This window comes from Passer domesticus, chromosome 7 (genome assembly GCF_036417665.1).
Source record: "Passer domesticus isolate bPasDom1 chromosome 7, bPasDom1.hap1, whole genome shotgun sequence".
Lineage (NCBI taxonomy): Eukaryota > Metazoa > Chordata > Aves > Passeriformes > Passeridae > Passer > Passer domesticus.
In genome coordinates this window covers 47,568,810-47,591,101 of record NC_087480.1, presented here as the reverse complement: position 1 = coordinate 47,591,101, position 22,292 = coordinate 47,568,810, and the positions used below count along the sequence as shown (strand labels likewise).

The following is a 22,292-nucleotide window of genomic DNA, read 5'->3' as shown; positions in this document are numbered from 1 at the left end:
GAATGAGATAAAGCTCTAGGGGAAAAAAAAGAGTAGCTGAATAAAAAGGAATCTAAGCAAAACTTCATAAAAAAAAAAAAAATCAGGACTGCTAGTCTCTGCTGGTCACATACACAAAGACTGGACACTACAGCACCAGCTTTTCATTGTAGAATATGATTAGGTAACAGCTGGCTGATTTAACAAAAGTTTGAGTCAGTAAAGAATTTTATCAGATTGATTGAAAATGTGTGGCTTGGCTTTGGCTGTTTTTACCTAGCTCCATTCTCTCTCCCCATCTTGCTAATGCTGGTAACAGCAAGACCAGACATCAGACTGTGATCACCAAGGTTGCTCTGTCTCCCATGAAAATTCTCCTTAGCAATGTAATTTTCTCACTCCCTATGTGGGAAATATTCAGGAGGGAAGAGACCCAGCTCTATACTGACTCCACAATAACTCTAGCACGACAGGTACTACTAGTGTTTAGCAAATAATAAACAAATGCAGTCAAATATTTAATAATATGTTGTTTTCTAAAGATGTGGTTCATCTCAACCTTACCGCTGTCTTTAAGGGTCTTTGCTGCCACTGCATCAGAAGGGCAAGAGATTTTCCTGCCTTAACGTTAAAAGAATGAGGCAAATACCTCAGAAACGTACTGCAGCAGATGAGATGTTGTTAGGTAAGTGATACCCTTCATCTCAGCTGAACTCAAGCCTAAACTTCACTTGGTCTCAGTGACAGCTTTGCCTGGGTATGGACAACAGCATTCATGGAGGGCAGGCAAAGGAGGAACGGATGACAAGACAACATTGGCAGTGCCACCTGACTCTTCCCAAGAAATAAATGAGTCTATAGTTCTTAAAGTACTCCAAGAATGAAAACCAACAGATTCTGGCATCTGAAGACACGGGATAGTTCGTGGGGGTGTTTTTTTGGGGGGTGGTGGCACTAGCATTTTATATCCATTTCAAGATTTGATCCAAGTTCTCAGCCATTGTTTCCACTGTAATGAGGTCTGTAGTTGCCTCCTTCCTTCTCATGTCCTTCCACCAATCTTACACAGATAAGCTCTAAATCACATTTAACTTACTTCTATGAGCCTTTAAAAAAAATCAGCTTGTTTATCATTGATTGTCATTTTCTAGTTTCATGGCAAGATTACCATCAGTTACTGTTTTAAAGAGGCATACAAAGGAAATTTCTCTTAACATCTTTCTTAGCATTCTGTCACTGAGTACAAATTGTGCACTGTGCTGCTTTTACAACAAATACAAATATATTCAATAGCAAGGTGAAATATTTGCTTTTACTCTTTTAATAAAATAAAAAAAAACTTGGCGTTTTGCATGGTTATTTACTGTTCCTTGCAAATCTGGCTGATGAAATAGTACTCAAGGAAAATTAGTGAGAAAAGGCAAGAGCCTCGAGCGGTGCAAGCCAACAGAGATCACTTTCACCATTCAGACAACATTTATGCCACCTAAGAGTGGAATAGCTACATTAACAGTAATTTCCTTTTATTACAAGTCCTGCTGCGTTTAGACACTCTGGGAAAAATATTCCCCCAAATAGACAAACCTCTTTTTTGCTTGATTCCTTCCCTTCTCACCTCTGAAAGAGAACTGATTCTGACAGCATTACGATGCTGTATGCTTTCCCACTTTTAGAGTTTCTATATCATATTCCTAGCTCTAATGCTTCAAATTCACCTCAGAGTGCTACAGAATTCCTATACCTAGCTAGAATCAAATGCACAAGCTTACTCTTTTGTATTGCTGTCTTTCAGGATGTGGGCTGAAATTCCTGTTTCTCAGAGCAAGATCTTTTGGCAGGACAAATTTAATTTAATGCAGCACAGCATCAGCAGCACAAAGAAGCATCTAAAATGTTTTCTCTTGGTCTCTGTCCTGAATCCAAACTTCGGCATACCCGGTGTCACACGTCTGCTTCTTCCACAGAGGTGGCTGTGTTTGTGCAGGAGGTCGGAGCCACCCGCACCACTGAGCACTCGCCCAGCTGGCCTGGCCCCAGGAAGGGAACACTCTCCCTTGCAAGAGGAACTGAAACTATGCCCAGGGAAGCCTGCTTTGCCTCTGACCAAACTAGCTGTCTTAAGGAAATGCCAGACCTTACTGTGCCGGGGTCAAATGTAGAATTATGTGGCAGTTTGATAAGCTACAGTACACTAATTTATTGGCTATTTTAAAAAATGTAGAGGAAATTTTATTACGGATTACTTTGCTTTCCTGAAAACTTTTTATAATTAAGAACATCTGGAAGACATTTCAATATATCATAAACAAGAGGAAATCCAAAGCACGTGACTTCTAAGAAAATGATGCAAATATCCTTCTGTGCCAAAATTTACAGTAATCTGTTTTTCTTATTTTGCTTGGGGGGAGAATGAATGAAGGACGAGTCAACAAGGAGAAAACTACTATCATAAAGAAATATTAGGTAGCACTGTTTCATGAAACATACTGTTTTTTATAAAACCCAAAATTGCTAAAATAAATTTGGCTTCTTGTTGGAAATGTCTCCCTCCCATCAATTAGTTTCCAGGGAATTTTGCATTCTGTAGTGGATAAATGATGACATCAATCCTGACAATATTAGGAGGTTGAGTGAAAAAGAAGGAAAGGAATAAAATTATGTTTTAGATGATTGTAGGTAAAGGAAACTACTGATTTGACCTGATGAGTACTGTGCTTTTTAATTAATGTGACTGAATATCTACAACTTTTATGACAGTTCTTCAAGAAATAAAATAAAACAAAACACCAACACAGTTCAACATATTAATAAATATCTTAACTTGAGTAATCTGTTGACTTATAAAACACAGTAGGATTTATTGGCTCTAAAAACAAACATAGCTAAAAAGCTTTACAAGAAAACTCCAACAGATTTACTAAAACCCCCAACAATTAATTAGTAAGTTCATAGAAAATGAAATAATGCACAAGAAATATGGTGAAAATGTTTACAACCAAATTTAAAATTCATTACAAACTTAGAACTATTGTTGGGTTCACTGGAAAGACACAGGAAAACCAAGCTGAACTGTCTCAGTGTTTAAGGGGGTTTATATCTAGAATTTCATTGGATCGCACGGGCAACTATCATCAAGTTTATGTGGCCCCTAGCTGGAACTTCACCCAAAATAACTATTTGAATCCAGAACTTTCATTCAGTTCTAGGGTTGGGTTTGTCCAGATCTGTTGCTCTTGAGAACAAAGTTGCTATGATATGGAAAATATTTTCCTTTTGCTTTGTAGAGCAGAATGTCAGAGAAGCGGGTGTGATGCCTCCTCCCTGCAAGCTAACAGGAGAGTGGCCATGGCAAGTCTGGACTGAGAGCAACGACCAGCCCACAGTGAGCCATAAACTGGAGCTTGCTAGAGGTGTTCTGTGTTTGATCCAGCAGCTCTCTTTCCCAGAGGAGGCTGCAGAGCAGAATGCAATGACATGTACTGGTTGTTTTCTGCTGGTCCTGCCCACCTTCCTTCTACAGCAGCTCATGGCTGTTCGGTCAGAGAACATCCTTAACTGGGGAGCTTAACGTGGGCCAGAGGGAGTGAAGTGACATCCCTGGTGTATGTGGAGAGGAGCCCCATGGCTGAATCTAGAACCTGGGGTAAGCCACCTCTCTGCTTATTGAAATCATATTTTATTATTAAATCCACCTTGTGTGAGACCACTGATATTTTACTGTCCTTTTCTTTTCTAATCAGTTTTAGCAGTAACAAAATAATTACAAAATCAGTTATTTAATTTTTTCAGATTATTATCATGGGGCATCTAAACTACTCTTACATGTTAGGACAAATTTTACAAATCCTATCTTTCAATAGTACTGTTTTAGAATTTTTACAGACTCATGTGTAACTTACTGCATTGGTGAGACTCATATCTCATTTTAGAAGCTTTTCCCTCAATCCTTAAAACTTTTTTTAAAAAACAAAGTAAAATATTTTTTGAAAAATGTGATGAGAATTAAAAAAAAACAACCAAAGAGTAATTCCTCCAGCCTAAAATAACCACTAATTATGAAATTATAATATGTCAAATTTTAATAGAGAATGCAGCACTTGCTGGTAAACTGTTCTAAGTAATTTAGGGAAGAGTTGATGAACTATGTTCTCACAATTTCAAAAGCATTTATTTTATTGAAATAACTTTAGGTTATGTACTTCATGAAATTAATGTCTTTTACTAGCACTACGTACAACGAAGGCCCAGTTCTGGCAGTACTCTGATTACTACTGCAATGTTGCCATTGCATCAAAATAGGATAAATACTAATGTCTATTTCCTTGCATTTTGAAAATAAAACATTTCTGAATGAGAAAAAAAAATTATGTTCTTCAACAAGACATGATGTTTAATTAATTGCAGGGAAGGAATTGTGATAATGTTCTGAATTTTCTTCCCCTTTAATGAGTATTTGTGGACCAAGTCAGAGTTCTGGCAATATATTTAATAATCACATTTATCAATGCAAACAGGCATTGATACTCTTTCTGCAGATGAATAATACCTAAATTATGCTTTGCATAATATCAAGTACGTTTGCATTTTTAATGAAGAATTTTGATCTTAAAAGTTGCTTGCAAAGTAAAACATTTATTATTAGCAATGAAGATTGTGCTTGGCCATTTAATGACCTGATACTGTATCTGTTCTTTGGTTTTGAATGAACTGATAATTTTTAGGGAACCAGCCAACCGTTACCTAAACAAAAACTGTTCATGTAAATGTTGGTAAATAGTACAATAGGATATGAATTTTCTCGAACGAAGCACAATTCTGACAAATGTTCAAAAACATTGTCTGGGCACTATTCAACCAGCTCTTGTACATGGTATTTTTAATGTAATGGAAAAGACTCATTAACATTTTCCTATGAGAAATCTGAGTTTGTAAGGAAATTATATTTCCATGGCATTATCACAAATTGAATCCCTTTATCCAAAATAAATTAAACATTTGTTTCCTGGAGTACAATACTGGAATGAAAGAACAAGTCAAATGGCTTAATCAATAACTTTTTAATTTTAGGACTTGTCAGCTTTCCCCTCTCTATTTCAGGTTTTTCCCTTCTAGCATCAATGATGACAGATTGAAGGGATATGTAAATGGGTGAAATGCCTCAAACTTGCAATACAGTTGGAAAATATAATTTCATTTGGAAAATTTCACCTCTGCAGAAAAGTGCAAAAAAGTTCCAAGGTGCAATTGCAACAGGTGAAACAATCCCCTCTCCTAATAGCACCTGTCCAGGACGTACTTGCACTGGCATTTTGCTCCCACTGGCGCAGAAACCATTGCTGAGGAAAGGAGAGCTGATGTCACTCTACCAGCAAGGCCTGGCACTTCCAACCCCCACCTCAGATCCCTCTGACAAGGCAAGGCTGCCCATGGTGGGGTTTTTTACTGAAATGATTGACTATTTACAATGACAGCCACTGCCTTTGGGCAGCACTAACATGATTCTTCCCGTAGAGAGTAATACTGTCTGGTGGGCACCAACAAGAGGGACCTGCACCATCCCATACTACTGTGGCTCGTTTTGGAACAGGTCATTCCTGTCTGTGACCTCTTGTTGACATCCAGGTGGTTCTGATAATTTTTGCACATCTGGCTATTTCTTGTACAGCACTTTTGTTTTGGGGTGAAGCTGCAGTAGAAAAGAGAACCTGAGGAAGTTCTTTCCTGAGCTGGATCTTGGGTGGCCAGACAATACAATGAATTAATTGAAGTTTTGATCAGCATAAATAACAAGTGCACAGATGAAAGGAGTCCATGCGATTACAGAAAAAAATAGCATCGTTGTTTCTAACACTGAAATTACAGATGATCTATAGGAAGCACATTTAGAAATCGAGTGCTAAAAATAACAGTGCAGTAAGAAGAAAATAGTTACCCTTCTCCCTTAATCACAGAAGAGCAGCATTCCTACCAAGGGAGGTTGGACTAGAATCGCATCACCCCCCTCTTGTGTGGTTTCCTGACAGATGATCAGTTCATTTTTAACTCTTCAGGAGTGCAGTCAGGTTATGGTACTTTAACATCCTGTCTGCTGTTTATTTCTTTCACCCTGCTTTCCGTACTCCCACTGTGCTGTGTCTCATCTGCCCTCACCATACTGCCTCTTCATTTAATCACGCATCAGAAGTCTCCTTCTACCCTCCCATCTCACCACACTGAGTCTAATTTTCTCATTCACAGAGGAGGCTGTCCTCTCCTCCCTGCTTTAATTATTACTCTGCATTAAAAATAAAAATAATAAAAGCTCATTTTCCTGAGACATAAGTTATTGATGCTCTGGCCCTGGAGAAATATACACACTTCTATTTGAAGTAATTTTAAACATTTTGTTTTTACCAAAAATATGTATTTAAGTAAATGAGAGCTGGGAATGTACCTTCTCTTTTGGCTGCCTGGCCCCCTTGGAGCTTTGCCTTGGGTGTGTAACTGAGAGACGGCCATTCATGCATGAAGAATAGAGGCTTAATTAATTGGATTGGAATTGTAAAATGGTGTACTTGATGTGGGTAAGGCACATTCCACACTTTTCCCCCATAAAGATTGTGACATTTTTGTGGAAGTGTTGAAGACTGGGTCCAGGAGCCATCAGAAGGATGAGACTTCATTAAATAGGTACAGCAGGGAACCCCTAGTCCTGTATCTCACACAGATTTTTCCCCACGCATTCATTTAATTAACTTTCAATCTGTATCTATGGTTCCAGAACAATTCTATTTAATTTTTATGTTACATGTTATATGTATTTTATAGTACATAATAAATAGTTTGTGAGAGGTGGAGCCATGATTGGTTTGAAACAGGTTTCCATGTGCAAATGAAGCTGAAACAAATAATTTTTCATTTCTGCCAAAATTAGACTTCATTTTTTTTCTTTTCAGACTTGAAAAATGTTGTTAAAAAATCTCAAATCATCCAGGAAAGTTTATCAGGTTTCAATAAAATAGTGACTCCATTGTTAGCAACTGCTTAGTTCAGTCATTCATTAAATGGCTCCTTTCTATAAGCATTGCATACAAAATAAAAATATATGGCTCTAAAATTCTGTTTAATGATATTTATTATAAAAATAAATTAAAAGGCGTTTTGGGCCCTCTTCATTTCCTCATAACGTGCACCCTATTTCTTTTTAAAATATACTAGTCTGTGGTGGGGAAATCTCAGAAACAACTGCTGTACTCTGCTGCATTTTAGAATGGGAAAGAGTAGGTTCTTAGAACTAACTTCATCCACTAGGAATGGGAAATCATTGTTTTGTGGTCAGCAAGTATTTTAGAAAACAATGGTAATTGATTTTTCTTTCAAAAATGTGTGTCCTGTAAGCTCACAGGTTGTTTTCTTTTGGTTTTCCAAGAACAGTGTGTTTCAAAGTTTCATGAAGCACCCTGTCATATGTGGCAGTCCCAAAGTTTGTTCCATCTTGATGTATTTTAAGATTGGAATACATGTTGTTGCTTTTGGAGTGTGCAACCCACAGTCAGTGAGTGTTTTTTAATGACCTTTCAAGCAAGATCAAAGTGTAAACAACATGCTTATCACCCCTATCTCCTTGTGGACAGTGGCCCTGGAAAAATTTTTATTCTCTCTCATCCAAAATATTTCAGTGTGGAGATCTTAAGCACTGATATCCTTTTCCTTGGAAGCTACTGAGCTTTACAAAGCTGTTTCTCATGTTCAGAACAGTTTGAATTAGAAAAATAGAAGGACATATGATAAGCCATAAATGTTTATCAGCAGAGGAACTTTTGGTAGCATTCATCAAGGTCTCCTTCATTTTCTGTCAGTGATATGGTTTACACACTAGTGGGACCAGAATTCCTTCATTCCTTTTGAAGGTGAGGGGTAGGGTTTGGTTCCTTCATCACATCTATAGATGTCATATTATTTATTCCAACTGATGTGAATACTTGAGTACTTCCTGAAGGTAACTATTGTGAGTGGTTTTGAAGCCTTGAATTGATACCACCAAGAGAGGTTAAGTCATAATAATTATGATATGCAGTGACACTTGTGGGCTAAAAGAAAGAATGGTTTGAAACTTGTAACAGGGCAGTAAAAAAAATAATTTTCCCCTTCTCACAGTTACATGGGAGCAATGGTGATAAAATCACCATTCTGTAGGGGTCTGAAGCACAAATGCTGCATGTGCTGAGCAACTTTGAAAATTTAGCTATTATTGTAGCCAACCACCTTATGTATATATTGCCCCACCTCATATAAATTATGTAAACATCTTAGTTCTACAAGTTTGAGCTGGAATTCTGTAAGCTGTCTCACAAGACTTTCAGCTGCTACTTGAGCTGGAAAAGTATTGTGATGCCTAGGCTTTCTTGTGGTAGCTTGGCATTTTGATTCAGGCCTGGGCAAAACTGGGATGAGCATGCATTTGCAAAAAAAAAAAAAAACCAAAAAAACAATGAGAACCAATTCCTCTGTAAATCTTATTAACATCATGAAAACGTTCAGGTATAAGGCACTGTAAGTGGTTTATTCTTTCATTACCTGCCAAACCTTACAAGGAAAGCATCCAAAGTTTCCTTGCCTGCTTCTCAAAAAAGCCTATCTCTTACATATGGGTCCTATGCATTCACATATAAGTTGAATGTAGCAAGTACAGCCACAATAAAAAAATAAATTAAAAAATACAATAAAAAATTAGGGCAAATGGATCTCACTGCTGGGAGGCACATTCTCATCTACCAAGAGCCTTAAGTTAATAGTATACTGCCTTCCATTAGAAAAGACAGCATGGAGAAAAATGTACTATTCATTATTTTTTATTTTAAAGCCACTTTAATTCCAAGTTCCACGGCTCCAAAAGTGTCCTATCTTTTTATGGATTTGGAACAGGCCACATTCTCAATTCTTTTAATAGATGAATAGACAAATATGAGGTAAGAAAAAACCACCAAAGAAACAGTGTGTAAAGCAAATTAAAGTAAAAGGAGATTGATATGATTCCAAGATGGTGATATAGTAGTCCATGCTGAGTTTACAGTGCTTGTGGTTTATAGCATGTGCCATAATTACTTCAGCTTAGAGCTGGATTGACTTTGAAAATCCTGAAAGAGTTACTGAGACTATAAAAAGTGATACTTTGACTTTAGTGAATTTTTTCCAAGAGGGAGAAGTTGAATTTAAAAATGGAATTTCAATTTGCAATGCTGCTTTCTGAGGCAGGTCCAGGAAAAAATGTCTGTTTGGTTCAGCCACTATTTTGATGCATCCTTAGCTCAGAAACCACGTACAGAGAAAGTTATGGTACACAGAAAAGACAGGCCTAAGCAGCTTCCACAGCAAATTGAGAAGGCATTTTCTATGGAAAAATATTATTTATGCAATTAGTACTTCAGATACTGTCTTTATGTAAGGACAGTGTTCCAAGACAAAGAAGCTAAGCTCTCCTGAAGTACAAACACAGACCCAGTTGTGGCAGCTGCATAGAAATTATGGGACAATCTTCAGTCAAAGGAGAGTTGGGAAAGGATATTCAAACATTTCCAAGTTCAACCCCCTTCAGTAAAAAAAAAAATTGCACCAAAACAAAAAGAGTTGAATCACAGTCTTCCCCAACCCAGCGTTTTTTAATAGAGCAAAATTACCTCATTTGGAATCTAAGATGGAAAAAAAATATAGCCCTCTCCAGCCTTGATTTCCCTAACAAACCACAAATAGCTATTTGCATATCACAGTAATGCATCTGAACTCCTAGCATTACATAAAGCTTTCCCAGCAAGTCTTCAGTTACAGACACAAATAGCAGCCATTCAAAAAACTGGTAAGCTCCGATTGTTACCAGTCCATTGGAAAAAACTTGGAGAAAGAACATTTAATACAAAAGGAAGGGTTCCTGAGCTAAACAATACCTCAAGAGGCGCACATGAGCTCTCTAGTTTGAGTACAATAAGTCAGTGGTGAACCTGCTATGTATGATATCTCATGGCTCTTTCTGAGATACATTTGAACTACATCTTGCTGCTGCCAAACTGACCCTCCTTTCTGAAAGGTTCTGCAGAATGTTATAGATCAGTTTATTTGGTGAAAAACAAATCACATTGAGAAGCAATCTTCCCTAATCTCCTGATGTTTTTGCCTGCTGTGCAGGTGAACATTTTTATTACCAGTAGTAGCTGTGCTTGGCCTCCCTGCTTCCCATGTAATAGGTAACCATACCAAACACTTTATTTGAGAACAGAGCCTATAGAAATGATACAAAAATTTGGTGTAAATAATGTAAATGATGGGGAGAAATTATTGTGGCTTGATGGGCAAAGGAACCCTCCTTTCATGCACTGGGACCAGTTCAGTGGTGTGTGTAAGAAAGCTATTTCTGTAGATTGTTTTAGAGTCCTCAGTTCATGTGAGGGTTGAAAGGGTCTGAGCGTTTTACTGAGAACGGGTCATGAAACAGCTCGGCCAAAAGTCACATCTCTTGTACATTTCTGTTGCTAAACTGCTTTTGACCAGCCATAGCACTGATGCAGGACGAACGTCTGGGCTCAGGCAGAACTGGTCACATCAAGAGATAGCAGTGCGTGAAGAGACCATCACATCCAGCATATTCAGTCCAACATGTGCCAGCAGTCACCCTTCCTCGGGTCCAGAGTCTCTCCATCCAGGATCATGCTCTCTCATCCTAATTCTCTTGTACATAATTTCAACTTTTTGTGATTTCTGGAGACATACACATCTCTTGCCTCCTTGGAAGAGCTGCCCAACTAATTCATTACCCACTCTTTGTTCTTTCTCTTCCAGATCCTCAATTTAACAAGACGGGCAAATATCTCTATCCGGCAATTTACAGCTTACTCAAGACTGACTAACACTGACTTATCTTAGTTTTCCCCAGAAGCATGAAAGACTTGCTAGAGTTCATTACAGGTTTGTAATGAGGAAGAAATCTGAGGAAAACTATCTGAGGGAACAATACTTGTGGATAAAACCTAACTCTCAAATCTGCAATGCAGTTGAACAATTATGCACCTCACCAAATAACTTTCAATAAAGTAAATGTTAACAACATAAAAAATGTATTTTTGGAACACTCAAGTTTGTTGAGCAATACTGCTTTCCTTTTCCTGTTAAGGGCCACATATCCAAGAAAAAACTACATATCTTTCACTCTCAAAGCCTGTCACATGAATAACGGGATTGCAGCATTGGAGACCATTTATATATAATTTAAAACAAAAAAAATTTTTCTATAAAAATTATATTTTTAGTTTGCACAAAGTTCTATACTTTACTAATTTACTTGTATCTGTATACTCAAACAAAAAGCTTTCATAATACAATGCATGCAGATTTGTGGAAATTTGGATTTATTTACATGAAATCACAAGTATTTTATTCTTACTAACTTAAACTGAAAGAAAGCCTTCATTTAAGTGACTTAATCATACTCAGAAAGCATGTAATAAAATAATGACCTCTATTATAGATCATAAGTAGCAATCAAATCTCTACAAAATAATGATCAAACCAGATAATAGGTCTGATTACATTCAAAATCATGTGCTTCTACTCTGTTTTATTTCCAGAGTGTGAAGTAGAAATTGACTTATGAGAAGATGCTGGGCCAACAACCGAAGGGAGTCTAAGTACATTGAAGAATGCCAATTAAGTCTGGAGGAAGTCTAAATTGGGGCAGCTTACCTGTTCTTCCAGACCCCTCACTGTGCATATCATATATTTTTAAACACCTTTTAGACTCACTTAGACATGTACACTGAGATTTAGTTACTCCGGTGAACTAAGTAAGGTGTGACTTCCATATTGCCTTTAAATATGAGGATACAATATCCAAATTAGTATAGTTCACATTCTAAGAGGTTGGAAGAGAATCGTAAATAAAGAAAAAGTAAAGTAAATAAAGAAAAGCAGTAAATTGGAAAGAGAAGAAACTACAGCTAAAAGGCACCTTTCCAGTGATCTCTTTCTGGTTTGGCAGCCTGTGGGGTACACCAGTACAGCCCAAGCGCTGCAAGTGGCCAGTGGAGTTTAACAGATTCCAGTGTTTCCAAAGCTGGTTCCACCAGGGCCTCTTAAGCCTACATCTCCCTAACCTTTGGGATGTGCTAAAAACTCTTTGACCCGCAATCACATATCTGACAAATCTGCATGTTGGGATCTTGTTTTAGTTATGGTTTTGTTCCTTCTGCTTTTCTTTCTGACAGAAGCATGAAGTATTGACATGCTAACCTCTCTCAGCCTTCTATAAAGAGAAAAATAAGATTAATTCCCCCATATTTCTGCAGTTACCAATCAACAACTCTGGTTTCATAATTTATGTGTCAAAGTCCTTACGTTTTCAGGGCAACACATACTATCCTGATTGCAAGAGTCTCCCCTGAAATATTAAATCCTAGATATGTAAGATAAAAGACCTATCCATATGACGAAAAAGATAGAGATGCAAGCCTCTCTTTTTGGTCCACTCTGGCTGAAACCAGCTAGCTCTGGGGCAGATGTAATTTAAAACTACAGTAACTGCTACTAAGCATTATATAAGGGTATATGAAGACTCCTGTTTTCAAAGGGTTCTTGATAAGATCCAAACACCTGACATTTGCAATTAGTATAGGATGCAATTTCTACTTTTTTTTTAATGACAGAGCCCTACCCAGGTTCTCTCCCAACTCCCTCAGGAGGCACTGAGATTGCCTTATACTCATCTTTCCTGTAACCACCATGCCACAATTTATGCTGAAGGGGGGGAAACTCCCTTGTTCACTTTGTTCTGGAATCCCTTCTAATGGAATCCACTCTGCAAAGCCTGATCAGCAGGACAGGGAACAGAGCAAGCATGTCTACAGCTTAGTTTTCAAAAGACAGGTACTGCATACACACTTTTCAGAGGTCAACTTCTATCCAGAGAATTTGACAGACCTCCCATACCACCCTAAAATACTGTGTCTGTGTCTGGGAACAGTCACCCACTGACAGTATTATCAATTGCCTTTGCAAACTTTTCATTTCACTATCTTCACTCAGTATAAAAAAGCCTGGGTTTGTTCATTCAGTAGCTACACACATCCTGAAGTAATAACAACCAAAACATACCTTAGACGCTGCATTGGTGATTCATGATGATGTGAACAAGTTAATCTAAATTCCTAACCTGTTAAAGGAAAATTAAAAGCTTCTCATTTTGCTAACAGAACGTTTTGTTTGCGCATTTGCTTCACCCCAGTAAAGTCTCAAAGAGCAGCCTGAAGCCATTCAAACAGCCCTCAACAAACCTGAATATCTGTTTTGATCCCCACATTTGCAAACTAGAAATCTAACTGAAAGTCAAGTGCTGATTAATAGTGACATCAAAGCCACGGCTTTAGGAATATGTTTCATGAGTAGAATGAGGTTTGTGTGGGCTAGACACCTAATTCCAATCTATTGCTATAATACATAAATCTACAGAGATGACTAAGGTTTGCAGGTTACAAAGAGCCAACAGAGAATGCACAGAGAAGGCAGAGAGAGCACAGAAAGCCACCACATGCTAAGTTAATAGAGCAGCTTTAAGAACTTATTAACAGCACTGTTGAAAATTAAATAGGAGAGAAGTCACTTTATAAATGTCAGGCAACTGCTCCATCTGCAATCCACCCTCTAGGAAGAGGAGAACAAAACCTGGTGAGACTCAAAGTGTGAGAGAGAAAGATGGTACAGCATCTTTTCTATCCATTTACCATTAGCTTAAACAGCATCTTACTTGCTGGAGATATATATAAACATCATATATTACAGCATGTGCAGGCCAAACTAGTTCAAATTCAACAATTTTCTCCATAGCACCCTGGTCTCCCTGACCCCAGGCAGGGGTCAGGAGAGCCTCCTTGTGTGCAGGTTTGGTTGCATTTTGCTTCAATCTGAGGCAGCAACTCCCATTACCCTGTGTCAGAAAGCAATCAGTTGGCCACAACAGTGGACCCAGGAGTAATTGTCAAAGTCAAAATGGTGCTGTAAGGTGCTGAGACCCCACTAGGAGCCCTGTGGGCATGTTCACATCAGTCTGCCCTATGCTAATGCCTGTACCATAAACAAAGCCCTGCGCTGGTTACAATGCCAGAAACACACTGGGAGAGAGCTTTGAAAATACCTCATTGGCAGAGCTCAGAATACCATGAGCACGTCTCAAACACCATAGTAATGCTTTGGGAAGGTGTTATTAGTAGCTAGAAAGGGCTCTGGGCAATGAGAGCTTGTGTGCCAGACACAATGAATCCACAGATATTCAGGTAATCAGTTGCTTGTGGGGAGGGCTGACGTGAGCTAATTCTCTGAAAAGAGCTTATAGATAACTATGGGAAACCATAATTGCACACTGCTCCTATCTAATACAGCAGTTTAGCACTAAAGTTCCAATTGTACTTGGTAATTGGGAGTTATTTAATAATTGAATAAATATCTTCACTAAGTAATAATTTAATAGCATACTGTGTTTACAAATATCTGTACACAATGTGCTCTTTTAATACCACCACCAGCATTTATTTGCTTGTCAATACTGTTCTTTAGGAAAGTCATGTGACACTGTAGTATCTGCTACAAAGCAGTTACAGCCTTATGAACTTAGCCTAAAACATTCTACTATACATATTGATGCTGAGTATAAATATTGTCACATTGCATGATTTTATCAATTTAATTTCTCAAACTTTGTCAAAATAAATTTGGTAATTGAAGTTTTAAAAAAATTGTTCTAGATGCCTTATTAACTACATTTGTTTACTATTTTTTTACTACATTAACTACTACTTCATTTATCTAAAATTAAAAGAAAATTGGATTTCTCACATTCTACATTAACTGTTTCTGTATTACACTGCCAGTATCTCAGGGCAGAGACTGTCTTATATTACATGTATGCAACACAATATACACACTTATCCCTCACATAGTATTCATAATAAAATAGTAACAGAAAGCCTTAACTGCAGCTCACCAAAGAGGTTTAGAAGGAGAAAAAGGCGGATTCATCAGATGCCAAATAAACAGAGTCATTTTGTCAAACAAAATGAGCCTTTATCAGTCAAGAACTGGGCTGAAGACTGAGCTAGGTTTTCTCCCAAACCTTCCCTCTGTAAATGAGATACAAATTTATGCATTATAGCAAAGACCTTGCAGAAATGGTTCACACTCCTGACCAATTTTTCAAAACCCCTTTCACATCTAGAGTGGATCTGTTTTTCCTCATGCTTTGAGGCATGGGAAAAGATGGGGCATGCTTATCCTCAGAGAGTTGGCCCTATCCCCAGCTATGCAGAGTTAACATGATGATCTTCTCTATAGAGCTGTGAGGGTGAAAGGCTCCTCTCTGCTTTCTCTCCAGCCTCTATAAGTCAACATAGTAAACAGAGGATACTTTCTGAGATGGCTTTTATGTGCCACACAGAAATGGAGCAATTAGGGAATCTGACAACAAGTACATACTACAGAGAACAAACATGGTGGGGAAGTGCAGCTTGTACACCTCCTAGGAACATACTTGAGCAAAGCCCTGCAACTGGGGCAGTTATCAAAAGCTACCACGGAGTGAGTTAATAGAGAAGGGCTAAAATAAAAATAAACGGCCAGTCTGAAAAAACGCTGAGTGTAGATCCAAAGGGACTGGCAATAAAATTTGTCTGCAAGTCTCTACCCAGGCAGTAGAGGGCTGCACAATTTCTCCAGCATGGGAAAGGTTTAATGTGACAGAAAGCATAACTGAGGCTGTGCCTGATCCTGGGAGGGGCCCAGCTTGGCTCCAGGCTAGAAAACACCCCACCTCAGATACAACAGGGCAGCATTAGTCAAACAGGAGCCATTTGGCAGGAAATGAATGATATGACCAGGCCTTGAGCACATCAAGTGACTGAACCGTGGGTGCATGCAGGGCAGGTTTGGCTTGCCCAATGCCCCTTGCTTTGGCCAAAGGGGAAGGGCAGGGAAATGGAGACAAATTCACACCTGGGCTGATTGTCCCTTCAGGCCTCAGGTAGGTTTAGATCTTGTTTACAATTGAGAATATGCCTGATTAAGATTACCACAACACACTCTTGGCTGCCCGTTTTGTACACTGTCCCCTCGTGACTGCTCTTGGCAGAAAGCCTGTTCACTTTGCTGCCTTCATGATGAGGGTTCACAGCTTTCATGAGCGCTGGAAACCTCAAACCCAAACCATAGACTAGCATATGGTCACTTTTGGACCTTTCCTCAGTGCATCAGTCATTATTTTCTGTCATTTTGCCTTCAAAAAGTACAAGGTAGGAGATATTAGGGTTCTCAAGCCAATTCTCCCTCCCCACAGTCACTCCAAAGGAGCTCCAGCCTGTTTGGGGCAGCCTCATTTTATATCTGCTCTACTTATAGGCTTTGCTTCCAACAGCAGCAGTAATTAGTCCTTACCTTACACCACCTTTTGCTCCTGTCTGGGTTCAACATTTGTCACTTATCTGTGTCTGTGAGTGATTCAGCACCTGTGTTACACCTGGAGGGACACCAATAGTGCTTGATCTGCAGGTGTAGCACAGACCTGCTCTATCAAATGCCCAAGCCCTGATGAACAAAAGAGCTCACGGCAATCCCTGGCAGTGGGGTCAATCACTATAAATATTCAACAGAGAAATGCTTGGGGAAAAGTGAAACTGAGATATTGAAGGATGATAGTTCTGGAGAAACAAATTACACCCCAAAGTCAGTATGATTTCCTGCCTCATACACTGAAGCATCAAGACACAGAACAACCTTACTAATTGTGAGGGAGATTTAGGGCTTTTAGGTCTATTTTGCTCAAAGACACCAAGTGTCTTGAGAGAGATAATACACTTCATCAGGCCATACAAGAGAACTGGAAAAAGGAGACACATTTTCCAGAATATAGGACCTGTATGAGGTCACTCAATGTTTTGATCCTTTGAACATCATCACTCTTGGCTCAGTTTGAGCACTGCATCTTTCCAAAGGCACTAACTGATTTGGCTCTGTACAAGATGAATAAGAATATGGCAGCTGAAAATTTATTCTTGACTAGAATGCTGAGGAATGAGTAATACACCTCTTTTCCATTCATTTCTAATTAAATATGGTAAATAAAAAAATAGGTAGGTTGCCTTATTCAGGAACAGGTAGATCATCCAAGCAACAAATTTGTGGCATGGCTGTTTGGCATTTAGCTCTAGTCTAGATATTTGTACCAATTATCTTACCATTACTGGAACATGGTACATCACAGACTGCATACTTCAGGCATATAATTTCAAGGGCAGGAAAGGCATATCAAAAACATAATTTTCTAATTCTGTAGATGAGGGTTTGTTTACACAGTCTTATACCATTGCAGATGATTGGAGGCAAGATCAGTAGAAAAAATTAGCTTTACTATAGATAACGTGAGCTTCACCAGGCCTATTTCTTAAGGCTTATATTAATGTCAATACAAGTTTCAAGGGACTACCCATAGGATACTCTTGAAAATAAGATGTCACATTTCAATGAATTTAACCCAAGGCACAATTTTTTAAGTGCACACTGTAAATATTAAATAAATTTGTCTACTCCCTTGTAGCTGCTGCTTATTGTTTGAGAAATATTTCAACTTAAAAACTAAAAACTGTGAAAATTTTGGCATGTGCCAAAAGAATTTTAGAATTTTGACATAAACTGTGATCTAATTAAACAATAAGACCTGACAAAACAGTCACCACTGTCTGATAATGACCTCCCGGGGCAGTTAAACGTACCAAAGCAAAGCAGAACAGACTGAGAAGGTCAGCAGCAGCACTAAGAAACCTTTTACAAGACGTCTAATCATTCTCATAGCTCTCACTTTCTTTGTTTTATATTTCTTGTATTTAAAAAAATAAAACATACACATGGAAATATTGGAAAGACATTGTTCTGATTTATCTGCATATACAAAAACTCCAAACTACAACTATGTGGTCTATGTAAATAATCCTAGTCTGATGGGCACATTATTCTGCAAACTTTATTAAAACATAATTATTGTTCTCATGTAGCATAATGAATACCAACATACTGGGCCTAAAAAGAATGTGATGGAGGCAGACTGTGCATGGTACTTACAATACTGCTGGCATAGGTATCCATCTAAAATGGAGACTAGAGTATGTACAGTTCTGCATCCTCTGTCACATATAAGAAAATGGTTCAAGTTCACAGTGTGGACAGAGCCTCTTTAAATGGGTTGCCCTGAGCTGAGCTATTCACATACAATGTAGGATTTTCAGGCATCTTACTAACATGGAGTGAGAGTACCTCACTTCAGTAAGTTAAGCTGTGCCCCTGTAATAACTCAAAAGATGGATGCATTCACTGGTTAGTTCAAGGTTCTTGTGTGCCATACCTAAGTTTACACTGCAAAACATACTTCCATGGGCAGCTTCCTTGTCATCCATGACAAAAGAGAGCAGTGTTTAAGGTATAGAACTAATCTGTGGAAAAGTTTATATTGCTTATTTTTATAATGCAGTTAAGTAACTGGAAACACAGCACATGTATCTCCTCATAGCTGACAGAAATGCAGCACCTCTCTTTACAGCCCAGCAGTAGGGTCCATCCCTTGTTGTCTACTGTTTTTTTCAAAGACCACTGGCAAAGAAGTGCTACATACAACATACCTCAACAAATGACACTATAAATTTGATTTATGAAGCCAATTAAAAGTTTACACACAACACCAAAAAGTAATTCCTTGCAGAAAGGTAGTGACCATGTCCTGGTCATAGAGTCTCTTCCTAATTTGAGGGAAAAGTCCATGTAAATACATGTATGTGTATACACTGAAACCACATGCAATCTGCTTGTCTGTAACATCCCTGCAGCATGGCAATTATTACAGAAACCTTATTACGTTTATTCCGAATATAGGATTTTCTGGATTCCAGAAAATTAATCCCAATATATTAATTTTTTTTCTAATTAAGAATATTAGAGTACATGATATGCAAAACTTGATCCTATTTGCTTTTGTATACATAAAAAGGATTCAGTCACCCCCACCCCCTTGTTCTCTAAAACATTTTGGTTTGTTTTCCAGTTTTTAAGAGCTGATTCTTGCTTACCTGCCGACTTCCATTGGGGTTTTTGCATGGTTTAGTCTAAATACTCTTAATGCTGGACCTCTTGTGCTATGAGCTACTTCAAAGGACAGAACTAGAAAAGGGACTGCTTTGCTAAAAAGCACAATATCAAGGAGAAAAGATAGTATTTTGAACTCATGATATCATGGAAAAATCATAGAGAAAATCTATTAGAATGATAGATGGCATAAATTATAATATAAAACACTAGCTGAGGTGTTTTTTTTTCCTGGAATAGCTTTGAAATTGAACAGTCTCTGTTTTGTTCAAATTTATTGCTAAAGCCTCTAGTTGAAAAGTCACCAATGAACAGAATCAAAGTAATCAGATTTTTACATTACAAGAACTAGTAAAATCTTGGTTCACAGCAATGATTTCCTAACGAAGCACCAGTACCTATAAATGAATATCATTTCCTGCCTCAAGGCTCCCCAGTGTTTTAAGTACAGTGCCCATTTATCCATCAGCATTGACCAGATACTGTTGGATTATGATCTGCCCTTTGGAAGCAATATAAAGCAGGTCCATTTTTTAAGGTTTAATGTAGCATGTAGTTTATTATAGTTTTTCTGGTCAAAGGAATTTTTCCATAAATATTCCAATATAACCCAATCAAAACACAATTTTGATTTCTAGAGCAGACTTTTTTCTTGATCTACAATTGGTTGATTATATCATTAATCTAAAAAAATATGTGTTCAAGCAGAGTGTTGATTAGGAGACTGATACTCAGCAGTACTGATCAGAAGTAACAAATTTAAGCTTAAATTCCATAACCAAGTCAAACCAAAATTATGTCACAGCTTCTACCAATCTGTGCAAAGCCCAGGGTCCTCTTCAGTGGTGGTAGTAGAGGAATGCAAGTACCACAGCTGCCCAAAATGTCTGCTAGACAGCCAAGGAGCAAATGACCAGAGTAACAGAGGAATGCACTGATTCAGCAGCCGCTAACAGCAAGGCTCATACGAAATCCCAACCACAAATTAAATTAATCTCCTTCCATCATCAGAAAACACCAAAGGAAGGCAGAGTGCAACGAGCCATGCTGAAACAAGAAAGTGTTATTTATATCTTCCAGACCCCGCATTGGTGAATTTGGCCCTTCATCTATAAATTACCCATTTATGCCTTTAATAGGTATTTCAGGGCCAATGATTTGTAAGACAAAAAAGAGGGTTGAGACTCATGCAATGGCTCAGTGCAGTTGTGTTAACCAAAAGGTTCAGCCTTTGCCCTAAATTTTCTGGGCCAAATTATAACATTAATCAGAATGTAGTTCATTGAGTTGCATGGATATATTTGAAGGCTGAAGTTAGTTCTCTGTTGTGTGGGTTTCAGTACCTCTAATAGCACAGTATGTTCCCAAGTAATATTTCCGTGCATTCATCAAGATCTGAGGATTTCTGGAAAGACATGTATGCTTGGGGCCATTTTGTAGTTTATTATGTCCCAGCATCTGAGGTGTTAACTTGTTTCATTGTTGGTCTGAGTGGAATTCTGGCAAACAATGGGATTTTTACATTATCAAATAAAAATAACAAAAAGCTTTCTTACATGGTAAACCATTCTTAAACAGACATTTTTTGGCATTTTGTAAATGTAAAAATACCAGGATTTAAAAATTAAGGAATCGTTTATAATTATATGGGTAAATTCATCTTGAAGAGCAGGTTCTGTGTCCAAGTTACAACTGCTAATAAACACAGAATTATAATAAAATTAATGAAAAATGTTAACCACCGAGGTATCAGCAGGCATCACTGTAATTATTACCATGATTTGTTTATTGACAGCTATAACAAATTCTAGCAGACAGAAACTGGAGTCTTAGGAATAGCAATTGGACTATGTTTAAGTATCATTAGATACTAACTCATAAGAACTATTAGGCTGTTCTTACTTCAAAAGCTTGGGAAAATATCCCCAGAAGGAAGACTTTTTTTAGCCCATCCCTTTTCTTTGTTTCGTGTAAGAGCTTAACAGGCTGCAAGTATTGTCTGAGAAGCAGTCATTAGGGTGACTTAAAGGCTGCAGCCTGCTCTCTGGTACTATGTTCAGAGAGAACCAGTTTACAAACAAGTTACCACAGGGTAACACAGGGTGTGAACTTACAGTGCATCAGCTGCTCTATCATAATTGCCTGCGTGCATGCTTTTATCCTGTGGTTACTTCAACTCTTGTTTATTCTTTTTTCATAGAGAGGTAAACTGCCTTGAATTATCTGAATAGCTGAGGGGAGAGAGGGTGCAGATGGGCTGAAGCAGCTGATGTGCTCTGGGTCCTCTCCCTGACTCCACAAGAACAGGCCCTAAGCTCTTCCAGCACGAGTGACCTAACTCCAGCTGAGTGCAGTGACTCAGGATTTACATCACTGCAGCTGCAAGCAAACCCAAGCCCTTACCCTTCATCACGTAAAGCCATACTGTATCATCAATTTTTAAGTCTAAGTCACAACTGGAATCAGTTAAGAGATCAACCTAAAAATCAATGACACAATATGGCCCAGAGATAGCAGCAATCCTTCCTGTAGATCTCACATCTTTACTTTTAAATCTCCTCTGCTGGACAGACCTGGCTTGTTTTGTTCTGCTCCTACTATATCTGAGTAAACTCAGAGATGGGCACAGAGTAAAAGATGGCATCTGGATTCCAGTTACCTGGATATACCGGAAATTTGAGCTCAGGCTCTGACTCTAATTTTGACATGGTCCTGACATTACACAGATGTACAGACCCTTGCAGATCCTTGCTGATGCTTGTTGACCCTCCTGAGAGCAGGAGAATACAAACTCTCTACTAATGATTGCAAAGAGCAATGGAAATAATTTGCAAGAGATTTCCACTACTTTGTGAGACCTAGCATTATCACTAGGAGATAAGACACTATGGCAATTCTTAAGATAGGAAGACTCACTCTGACCCCCAGCCCTCAAAGATCTTCAGAGCAACTGAACAACCTTCTGGATAGGACTTTCACTTTGGTTTCACACACACAAATGGCCAGAGTTCAGCTCTACATCTATCTCTGTAGCTGGAAAAAAGAATATCTCATCAATAGCAGTCTCTCCAAGTTTATCTTCCTGAATTAAAGACTTGTGGATATCTTTCAGCAGTGCAAAGAGTTTACAAGTTCTTCCTGTTCAGTTCCCCATGGTCATTTGCTGCTGCTCAAAGAAG

General features: G+C 38.2%; 1 protein-coding gene across 4 annotated transcripts in view; it reads right to left on the bottom strand.

Moving 5' to 3' along the window:
* LOC135305114 (uncharacterized) overlaps positions 1 to 22,292 on the bottom strand; it is a 494,456-nt gene that overhangs the window by 199,128 nt on the left and 273,036 nt on the right. The gene's annotated exons all lie outside the window — the stretch shown is intronic.